Source organism: Lissotriton vulgaris, chromosome 4_1 (assembly GCF_964263255.1).
Source record: "Lissotriton vulgaris chromosome 4_1, aLisVul1.2, whole genome shotgun sequence".
In the NCBI taxonomy this organism is placed as follows: domain Eukaryota; kingdom Metazoa; phylum Chordata; class Amphibia; order Caudata; family Salamandridae; genus Lissotriton; species Lissotriton vulgaris.
In genome coordinates this window covers 159932843-159944942 of record NC_141691.1, presented here as the reverse complement: position 1 = coordinate 159944942, position 12100 = coordinate 159932843, and the positions used below count along the sequence as shown (strand labels likewise).

Sequence of the window (12100 nt, the reverse complement as noted above, 5' to 3'; positions counted from 1 at the left end):
TCGATAGAAATACATACAGGTATGGATTTAAGGAAAACTGCTTGGTTTATGCATTTGAGAGGGGACTGGGAAAATGCAGCTCCGGTATGAATCATTTAAATAGTTTCAAGTTATGTTTCAAGTTTAGTTTCTTATGATATGCATCTCCGGAGGTCCACATAACGTGACAAAAATAAAAAAAAGGTGCGTAATACATAATAAAATCAGAAATAGGAACTATTAATTCTTCAACCTATTACATAAATCACTTTAGGAGCATCATTTGCTGACCCTTTATAAGTGACAACGTGCATAGCACCTTAGTAGATATTTGAATGTTGCATACTACACCATTAGTCACAAATGTACTTAGAGCAGTCATCAGGGAAGCCCTGATGGATTCATGGCGAGGATCGGTTATAGTACAGATATACAAAAAAGGTGAGCGGAACCTCCCAGCATGCTACTGCCCAATCTCGCAGTTAGACGATACAGTAAAAATATTAGGGCTTGTAATACTTTGAAAACTTGAAAAATGTGCCGAAGAAAACAAATCTTTTCCTAAAGTACAATATGGGTTTCGCCCAGGTCTAGGGACCACTGAGCAAGCATTAAATGTATCCCTCATCATGGGAACGTACGTCCAGGTCCGGAGAGGTGCCCTTCACATGGCTTTTATGAACTTCTCTGGTGCCTTTGATTTGGTAGTTAGGGGGAAACTATGGGAACTGATGGAGCTTGCAGGAGTTGAACCCGCCTTGTTGAACCTTGTTAGGCGCCTTCACTTGAGTAGGACTGTCAGTGTTTGCTACACACAGCAAGGGTAAGGCAGGGCTGTATTTTAGCCCAATTTCAGTTTATTTTATTTTATATTAATGCTTTGGACAAAGCCCTTGGCTCTTGTAGCAATGATACCCCAGAATGTGCTCTAACACAGTCCAAGTTTAACTTTATACAGATGACACAGTTAAATTGCACGAACAGCAAATGGTTTGCAAGAAACACATAACACGATTTTAACGCTTTTATGACTAATTTAAAACTTAAACTGAATCATAAAACAATCTTTTATTTTAACTAGTGGTCCTAAGAACACAAATTCAAAGATTTTTTTAGGGGAAACTCCAAGATCCCCCACTTTAACTACCTAGGTATTTTATTTGAAGATGATTTGACCTGGGGTAGATTAATAAATCAATCAACTCAGAAGATAGGGATAGTCTGTTATTCGATTTTTAAATTGGCAAGAAAACTGGGCCACAAGCCCACAAAGGAGGTAACTACTTTACAAGAGTAAATGCCTTGCTGTAGGAACCTATTGAGCAGGTGTGTGGGGTCATATATCCCTGGGAAGACTGCAGGCAAATGAGAATTGGGTATAGGGTTTTTGGAAGATGTTGTTAAAATGGCTCCACTTTTACTGTGGGTGAAAATATGGAGCACCCCAGAAGCCGTGATTTCTAGGTGTGTGTTGGACTTTTTACATTTAAGTGATAATAGCTCTGTCCCATGACTGGCCTATGATAGGAGTACTCTTTCTAACTTAGACTTAAGAACACTTTTTGATTCTCCAGAAAGTATTGGACCACAAACAAAAGCCTTAGTGAAGCGAAAATTCCTCTTGTGTAGAGCGGAGGCTCAAATGGTGAGAGCTTTAGACATGGCTTCAATATTGAATTGCATATCAATATCTACCACTTCTGGAATAGAGCCCTTTTTAAAATGGATAGTAAATTCAGAACATAAATTATACTTGATAAGATTCAGATTAAATATAATCCTTTTCCTAGTTGCTTTTCCATTCATTAGACCTTGGTTTGCATCTCTACCATGCTGTCCATGTGCTGCTTCTTCCACTCAAATCCCTGCAACTTTTATGCTATTTTGCACCTTGTACCGCACTTTGAGCGTTTGCTATTATCTCAATTTTAATGCCTGACCATTTTACCAAGAAGGGATGGATTTTTTAAAACCTCTATCTTCAGAAATGTGTTTTTTCTGTTCTTACTTGCATTTCTGCTGCTATCAAATTGAGAAGGAGATATGCTTCGTGAAATTGGAAATTTTCTTAAGCTTGTTGACTGTATGTATTTTATTCTGTGGTTTTATGGTCCTTTTAATGACTGAATAAAGATTATTGAAATGAGAGAAGACTGGGAAAATGCAGCTCATGTATGAATCATTTAAATAGTTTCAAGTTTAGTTTATTTTTTATATGGATCTCCGACGGAGGTCCACATAACATGTGACAACAATAAAAGTCAACGGTGCATAATGCATAATAAAATCAGCAATAAAAAGAAAACGTTCTACAGCCTATCAAATAAATCACTTTAAGAGCATCAGTTTGCTGACCTTTATACATTTACAACGTGCATAGCACCATTCAAGATAAATGAATATTGCATACTATAATCCTATAAATACAACCTTTCGGAAGTGACATTGTGCATAACGCAAGATAGAATATGTAAATATTACGTATTGCAGTACGAAGCCCAAAGAAGCCCTTTATATATTCGGCCTACCAGCTCAACAGGTAACTTATTCCCAGCCTCTGAAAGGTGGCATTGTACATAGAAAGGCACAAGAGATACAAATACTGCATATAAAAACTTAAGCAATGCATTATTCATTTGCGAGCCTTAGTAAAGTGACAGTGTGCATAGTATAACATAAGATCTCAAATATTGCATGTTACGGCCTAACTTTAGTTGCCCCCTTAAATCTTATATACTGGCACATACCCGTTGGTGTTGTAGATGAGTGTGTCCTGCCATGCTTTCCATGATACTCCACTGCTGTGCCATGTGGTCCTCTGTGTGAGTAAGGCTCACCTCCGTGCCTTCTCTCTAGTTTGAACCCCAATTCTGTAAAGCACATTAGAAGCACTCCTTTTATAAGGAAGAAGCTTTTTCCCCATACTAATCCAGGTCCTTATTTTGTTTTTCTCCTTAACCTCATGGGTGCTGCTGACGAACTCAGCTCGTCATCAGGCACAGCGGAGCTGACCTCATGACGAGCTGAGCTCGTCACGGCCATTGGAACGTTCGCACGCAGGGATAATTTTCCCGCTGTGCTGAACGTTCCAAAAACGGGTGTGGCCGTGACGAGCTCAGCTCGTCATGAGGGCAGCTCCGCTGTGCCTCATGACGAGCTCATCTCGTCACCAGCACGGCAGCGCCGCGCGCCGACCCCTCCCACAGCGAAGGGGTTAAATTATGTGTAAGGTCCTTTGCAGAGAATACAATTCTTCTGGTTGTTGCTTGTATGATCCCATGCTGACTGTTTAGACAACTTTTCTGTCCATCCCCCAGTCTGAGAGGCCACTAGTGGGTGGGGATGTTGGGACACCAACTCTGAAGCTGTTGTCTATCACATCAACATGCACAGAGAGTATGTAGGCACTGCAAAGTTCCCAGATGAGGGGTCTGAGCAAGCGGGCTAAGCCAGATGTGGTAGGTGGGCCAGATACATTACATATTCTGAAAAACCATCCGCTTGGAATGCTTATTGTGCAGTGTTTCGGACCGCTTGAGGCACTTGAAAATCGAAGACCGTGTTACTTCTCTGTCAATGAGTAAAATGTGTCCTTTACTTATTTTACTGTTCACAAAATATCATAGAGCATTTTTGAGGCCTGGGGCAGGAAGTCACAGCAAGTTTCACATTTTCTGTGTTTTGCAAAAAGCACGTCCTTTACTGTGCATCGCTTCTCTGTACATTTTTGAGTGGGCATGGTGCCAAAATCCTCAATGAGGATGTGGCCCAGGAAGAGTCCCTTCTACCTCAGGGCAGGAGAATAGTTAAATAGCTGGTTCCTTCTGTGGCCCAGCCTGTCTCCAGCCTCTTCTCGTCTGGTAAGTGGATTTGAGGCTCCACCTGCATCCATCTCCGCGTTCACCCCGCCCGTTTGACTGCATAATGCTGATTCTGTCCTGTGTTAGAGGGGACATTGCACTGTGTAAAAAGCATTCTAATGTATGCAACCTGTACATGAAATGCCCAAACATACACTAGTATGGAGCAGCGACTAGCGGCTTAGTGAACTAATGCTTCCACTGTAAAGGTCTGTTTTCGAGCTCCTAACCACAGGTTCAAATCCCGGTGGTCCACTCACCCTTTCACTGTTCTGGGGTTGATTAAATGAGTACCATTGAGTTGGCTATCAAACATCTGTTATTCAGCGAATAGACATCCTTGGGTGAACATGCGCTTTACAAATACACGTTGTTGCTGAACAGGATTGCATTTATCACTTTTCCAGCTCCAGCTTCTTGTATTGATCCAAGCCCAGCTACGTGTGCCATTATTACATGTATTGATTCTGGCAACAATTTGCACTGTGCCACCTTCTACACATGTTGACTTGTTCTCTGTTGTAGGCAGTGATCTGCACCCTGTTCCTTCTACTTGCAGTGAGTTTTTGCAGTGATCTATGTGGTGATTTGATTTCCTACCATATCTTCAATTGCACTGCACTGATCTGTCTCTGCAGTCTCCATTGTTCATGCACTTACATGTAAGCTGGAACATGCTTCATTCTACATACATTGATCAGTGCCCTAATACATGCACTGTTCTGTGGGTGTTAGATGCAGTGATATGCTGCCTGCTCCATGCGTGGATATGCTGCCACATACTGTTCCGCCCTTATCACCACAGTGCAACATAAAAACTGCTTTTCAGTGTGAAAAAAATCAATCTATTGATTGTTTTTCTGCTCTGAGAAAACCACTAGTAGTTGTTGAGTAAGTGCACTTCCGCATCCTTTAATTCCAACTGATAAAAAATTACATTAGTCTGCAATATGTCCCTTTTAAAATGCAGGTAAAGGTGTCAGAAAATCTCCAGGACTCATCAAAGCTGCTCTGTAGCATATTTGGATCAATTATACTTAATTTAAAAACCTTTTAGTGTCTTTTATGTTGGTTAAGGGAGTGATGTTGTGTTTCATGCCAAGTAAACGTGCTGTCTGTTTCCCTTTCCACCCATGCACCACTGAGTGGTGCTGGCCGTGAAGACCTGGGTAGGTACTGAATTGTGACACATTAGTTGGCGGGTGACCGCATCTGTCACCGTGCGACATACTTTTCAAAAGACACGCGCACGAATGTGGCATGCCTTTCAGAATACAACCAGGTCACAGAGTAAATTGTTGCTAAATATTGGGCAATTGAAATACGCTGCAAAAGTGGGTCAATTTTTAACATCATTACACAAAATTTTATTACTTGCTAGAGATTTATTTTAAAGGGTCCATTCAGTGTTGAGTAAAATAGAACAGTTCTGTTTGCCCAGTCATGCCTTTCCAAGGTTCAACTACAGGAACTTCTAGAATGTTCCTTTGTGTGAGGACGTCAGCTGGGGTTTTGAGATGTATTGTGACATCTTTCAATGGATGGTCCCTTTAAAGGGTACCCACTCTTTTGCTAGAGAGCGTTGGTGTTAAAAGTAGAGGCCTGGTCCACCATAATGAGCCAGGAAGAGTTCGGTCCTTGATCAGGAATCGATCAGCAGGGCTGGACTGGCTGTTTTGGGCATCTGGCGGTTCCCCGGGAGGCTGGAAGGGTGGGGACGGTTTTTCAGCGATGAGGGCCAGTTTTGTTAGTGGGGGCCGGTTTTGCAGCAGGGCTGCAATATCTACGTCCCCCGCCCCCCAACCCCCCCTGTGACAAAAGAAGCAAGCAAGCGTTTCCAGCCTCCCGGGGCAGGCTTTGCTTCGCTAGGGGCTGGACAAAAAATGTTGTCCGGGCTGCTTTGCGTTCCAAGTCCAGCCTTGTCGATCAGATACAAGCACTAGAGCTGGTTGCACGTACTGTGATGTTCCTGTTATATTGGCAAATTGTTTGCTCTCTTACCTTAAATAGGAATGAAGGACTTGATCATAATCATTTTGCTGCAGCAAATTCCTGCATTGCTGCATAAAATCCATCTGCACTTGTGCATAGCAGATCCTGTTTTTCTAACCGATAGCACGATGTAAAGGCCGCTGTTCTAGATTTAGGGTAGCAGTTCAACAAATGAGTGCTCCCAGGGGAAGGGCTAGGAAATAGCTGTAGGTAAGGTAGTGCCTACCTACAAACTCCTAAGTATGTGGCCATTCACAAACCTACCAATGTTTCTGCGTACCCAATTTGTGTTCCTAAACCTAGTGTCCTGCAGGCATGTGGGCACAAATTTAGTACGATTGGAGTAACCGCGAAAGATTTCTCCAGCAGGAAAAAAACCTGTGGAAAGCAGAAAAGGTGATCGACTGATCCAGTGGGTTGTCCTTTTTCAAGCATAAGAGTAGAAGAGATGTATGTATGGAAATAGAGGACATTCATAGACTTGAAAATCTAGAGAAAAGTGTGGATCAGAGCCTTGGAGCTTATGCAGACTTGATGTCGTAAGAAGAATCTTCTTATGTGGTTGTTGAATTGTTGACACAGAGATTTCCTTCTGAAAAAGGTCCCCTGAACAGAAACGTTGTACTTCGGTGTGGGAACCTGTGTACTCGGGTAGATGACATCTATGTCCTGACAGTGCCTCGACTGAGAAACTGTTACTAAAAAAAAGTATAAGAACACATTTCTTTTCTTTAGACAGTCTCCTAAAATGAAACCGGTCATTTTCAATAAAAATGCATTTCACTTGCATAATTCTAAATTTACCCTAACTCTAACCCTTCCTCCAACATTGGCCCTTACCCTAAACTGCAACCCTAACACTAAACTAGTCTTGTGCATGAACTTACCTTGTTTTTACCTTGTTTTTAGGGCTGACTTGGCAGTGCGGTTGTTTTCAACCTTGTATTGTCAGCAGAAAAAGAACCTTACAAGGCGCTACTAAGAAAGGGTCTTTGGTTCCACCAAATGTTGGTTGCCTTGAGTACAGAATTTGATTGGAAAGAAGTTGTTGCTTGCTTAAAGAGTGCATGTATTGCAATGTGTGCCTTGTGAGATCGATACACCCAGAAAAGTATGACTAGGCTGGTTATGGTCATGGCTATCGGCCTGATTTTGTGTATTATGAAAAGTTAGAGACGCAATAGGCCTGACTTATTTTCTATGAAAAGCTTATGTAAGCGCCAGGAAGCTCTTAGGGGTGGATTGTCATTGCACTATGTTAATGATTGTAGTCTGGTTTTATGTTACTGGGAACCTTACAGATTACCTGAGAGCACAAGCATTTTGGTGTTGGTTACTACCTGTGAAAATCCCTAGGGGTAAAAGATTTGCACTTTGAGAATCCTTGTTAGGCTGTTTTAGGGAAGGTTGTGTATCATGCCAACTTAAATTTTTCTACAAATTTGTAATATCTGGCCTACTAAGAGGGGGGCTTTTGCAATGTTCAAATGTTGATTTCCTTGAGAAATGATTTTGATTGTGCAGAAGTTGTGTATTGCTGCTAAAAAGTGTTGACTACTTTACATGTTGTACCTTTTGATGAAGCTTACGCTCACCACAGCAGGACTTAGCGTGTTATGGTGACAAGCCATTGATTGAGGTCATAAGCATGATCTGTTTATCATGAAATGTTACATCAAAGGAAGCTGGGCCGACATATTTACTATGGAAAGTATGTGTAAAAAACAACAGGGCTTCTTGTATGGATTGTCAATTTACTGTATTGATGCTTGTAGAAAAGTATATTGTTAGAGCGTCTGTCACAGAGCCCTTGAGTTATTAAGGGTTTTGCTGTTGGGTACCTCCTGTAACAAACCCTGGGGGTTGAAGATTTGTATTTTAAGAATCCTTGTTATGCTGTTTTAGGAAGGATTGTATATTTTGTCAACTGTAATTTTGTACATGTTTATAATTTATGGTTATATACCGTTGTGGGAACGCTTATGGAGGTCTGAGCTAGTTACTTTGACAGGACTGTGATAAAGGCTATAGATAGGCTTGTTTGGTTAATTTAAAAAGTTATGCCAGAAGCTGTAGGTCTGTCTTTATTACGTAAATGTACGGTAAGCACAATTGGTCCGACTTATTTATTGTGAAAATAATATGGTAAAGTCAATAGGTCTTTAAGTGTGCATTGTTATCCTGTGTTGGAGCCTGTAAACTGTTTATTGCATTACATGAAAGTATTGTCGTTGGCAAGGAGTTTCCGTCTCTGACAAACCCTGCAGGTAGAAGATTTGCACATATAAATCTTTTTGAACCCTTTGAGAAGGGGTTGAATATGTTTTTCCCAACTGTGATTTTGTGTATATTCAATGTTCTGACTGTATAGCTGAGTGTTGCTTTACGTGAAATCTTATGCAGACATAAATTGATTATTTTGAAAAGTAAATGGTAAAGGCTATTAGCCTGATTTGTTCTTTGTGAAAGTCTCAGTCAAATACTGTATTTCTGATCTTATTATAAAAACCAGTGACAGAGGCAGTAGGCCTGAAAAAAATATTTTGAAATGCATTTAACACCAATAGGCCATAAAAGGTGCATTGTCATTGCTGTTTTGCATTTTGTAGACGGATATTTAGTTACATGGAATCTCGCAGATTAATGCAGTAGGCATGGGTTCTGGTGATGGCTACCTCATCTGGCACACACTTCAGGAGTTGAGGATTGTCAGCATAGTACATCTTGGTCCTTTTTCAGGGGGGTTATACATTGTTTAATCTACTGAATCTTGTATAGATTTTGTAATTGTATGACCGTGCTTGATGGTAGCTAGCTATGTGCAGTACAGGAGGTTTCAGTTTGTTATGGCAAAAAGCCAATGATAAAGTCTGTAGGCATGATTGTTTCATTCAAAAGTCATGCCAGATGTCATAGGTGGATTTTGTTTAGTTTGAAAAGTTAAGACAAACGTATATGGCCTCGCTTACTTAGTAAATACATTTATTAAAGTCAATAGGTGTTAAAGGATGGATTGTTATCACACCTTGTTGAAAGATGTAGTCTGGCAATTTGTTACATGAAATCTCACGGACTAATTTAGCAAGTGTGTTGGTTACTCACTTGAAAAACTCTTGGGTAGAAGATTTGTACGTGAGAATTCTTGTTAAACCCACTTAAAAGGGGGTGCATAGATGAAATGATATATGAGTGACAGTAGTACAGATAGGATGACATAATGTGTCCCTAAGTTTTAATTTATGACTCAAAAAGAACTTTAATTAATAAGCCAGACTCATTGGTATTGCCAATCCTTCATATAAAAGTGTTAACATTTTTGTTAAATATTTCTTATTTAGTTGATTTCACCTTGTTTTGTTTATCATTGCAGTGATCTTAATTTTTTTTTGTTTTTAACAATTTTTTCAATAGAGTAGTTGCTTGACAGCTAGAGTTGTCTGTAAATATATTTCTCTGTTCAGGTGTCTCGATCATGAAATAATACCTGATGAGAGATGTCTTCTGGTAAGAACTGTGTGGCGTCTTTAACTCAATCTCTTTTGAAAGCAGACGAGCTGTAAATTGAGTTTTAAGGATCAGTTCTTGAAATATACCTTGTGCAATGGCTGGATGTGGCATTAGGGCATCTGCATAAAAAGATGGATTGGGGAGGTTTGCCAAGTACGCCCACTGGCTTCCCGACAGCCCAAAGAAAGGATGTTTCTCAACTTCGCAGCCAGTTTCGAAATGAATGCCCACTTTTATGAATGACTAATCACTTGGCTGTCTGTTGTTGACGGATCTCTTTTTTATTTAACATTAAAAACGCGTTCTTCACTTCTTGCTGAGTGAAGTTTGTGAGTTGCATGTTTTTCTTTTTAGTCAGCAAGGAGTTAGATTACAATGATAAAGAATTGTTCACTTAAAAGTACAGTTTGCGTCCATTGAACTAAACTAAGCCCTCCGCCAGCTAGGAAACAACAGGATGGTTTATCTAATTTTGACATGAGAGTAATAACCTACCTCTATTTTCAAGGATTGGTTCCATATAGTGCAAATGGTTAACATTTGTTTATTCATTTATTCAAACACCACCTTCCAATGTTTTATCACTCTCCAACCTTTTCTGTACTGAGAGCTACTTATGCTCAATGAAACGCATTTAGAGCTACTAATATTATTAGTGTTGTATAACCTCCAATTTGATTATATGTAGATTAATTCAAGCAAGCAAAAGCTGTCGAATGTAATCAGCTGGGCTGCATACAGGTGAGCTACTTAGGTAGCTGGAAATCTACAGTAGCTCACGAGCTACGGGTTGGAGCCCTTTAAGGCAGACCAACATATTTAAGTATTCACATTCAGAATGCTTTCACAGATTTTCTTTTTTCTTGAGCCACTGTGGTTATCCATGCACTGCGGACAGATTACCCTTCAGTTCATCCTGTGGGAATGTGCTTTGTTGGACTGTTTCCGTCATCATCCGGTCCAGCGCGTAAGGTGAAGTAAGTCAGAATCATTTGGATGGCACCTAGTGGTTGCGACAAATTACTGCTTGTTAGTATATCAGTAGTGCTCATCTGGAAAATTCAATATTCCCTCGAGCATAGAAAATCCTCAAAAGACTCCGGGTCATCTCCAAGAGCCTTGGCCTTATTTTGAAGTAGTAGTAGCAGCAGCACACCACTGTCCGTAGAGGACCGGGATGGACCCTATGATGAAGCATGCCGCCAAGGGGGCTGTGCTGCAGCTTGCAACCTTTTTGTACTATTTCCAGCCTCTGCGTACCTTATTTGACAGCAAATCTCTTAAAACGTTAATATGCATTAACTGTTTGCGAGTCAGAACAGTCTGGTAGTACCTGTGATCATTATGTGCTGCACACTTGAGTTACCAAGCTTCATTCAAAACAATATACAATGTCCCATCACTTTAGTCCTGAAATACCATCTGGGTCAAAAGGTGTGTGATGACCAATTTGCTACTCTGATCTTCATGATCATTCCAAGCCATCTATAGAGCTCTTAAAGAAAACTGGGTCTGTTTTCATTTTTCTTAATGAACATAGTAGAGTACTCTACATTTGGAATTAAAATTGCTGAATTGGGGGCTTCAGAAATATTTTAAGCACAGTTCTCAGTTACAAAGTAAATGCGATATCCAATCATACAGTGGATATCACAAGGCGAAAGAAAAAAAGTCAAGTTCTGTTCTATCCAGTACTTCGATGAGCAATTCTGGACACTGATGTTCCAGTACTATAACTCATTGACAACCCACTTCTAATAGATTTAGGGAAATGGGTTGAGATAGGGTTGCATCAATGTGAACAAAGTCTTTTCCACTAAGGTTTTCACTATGTTTCATACTGTCACAGGCAATGAAATATCCTTCACAAGTCACCCCACCATTACTACACACGCTTAATATTTGTATTACTTGGACAATGTCTCTAAATCTTTCTAGCCTTCTGCGAGGGCACTTTCAAGCCTGAGCTGCAGTCTTATTTATCAGAATAGGTCTTATTTTATTCTGTGACAGGTTTCCTATAATGATGTGGCAACCTTTTGTGTCTCACTCTGGGAATCTGGCACAGATGTACTTAAGTTTATCATCCTTGGCGCTTTCCAGTTTCATCATCTCTTACTGTGCATCTTTTGCAATGAATTGCCAATACTTACGTAGAGCAGAATAGAATTGAGTGCTCACAAACAGAACACCAAGAATGCAAAAACATCAGGCATAGATTACTTCTTTCGGCTAGACATGTTAGTCATGTTGATGTTGGAAACCCCATGGGGGAACATCCAAAACAAAACCTTTTGGTCTGCCATCAATGTGAGGAAACAAATTCTCTACTCTGTTGCTTACCTTGTCATGTAAAATCTACCATGCACAGACCATAAGCAGTGAAGTTGAGAATGTCTTTGCATGCCACAACGTTAAACTGAATCTTACTTTTCTGTTAATGGTTATAGTTGCCTGCATAATAAAATGATGTAAGAGTGCATGGATGGATCCTTGGCATTAACTGAAGGTATTCTATTTGTTCCGGTTCAGGGAGGACCTGGCCTGACAGTTCGGTCTTGACTTTTCCTATTGGAGCAGGGTCAAGACTGATTTGCATATTGCTGTGTGTAATCTGAGGTGGCACATTGAGCAAAAAAACGATGGTTTGGAATGCTACCCTTAGCAATTGCCTGTGGTTAGACTTATTGCAAGCATTCCTCCTATCACCTTTTGTGTTTTTGATTTATTCTGTGTGTGCCATACAGAGACAAATAATTATT

At 40.3% G+C, this 12100-nt stretch overlaps 1 protein-coding gene across 2 annotated transcripts in view; it reads left to right on the top strand.

The window, feature by feature from the left end:
* The window catches only part of PAK3 (p21 (RAC1) activated kinase 3), a 355050-nt gene that overhangs the window by 155486 nt on the left and 187464 nt on the right, over nt 1-12100 (top strand). The window lies entirely within an intron of this gene.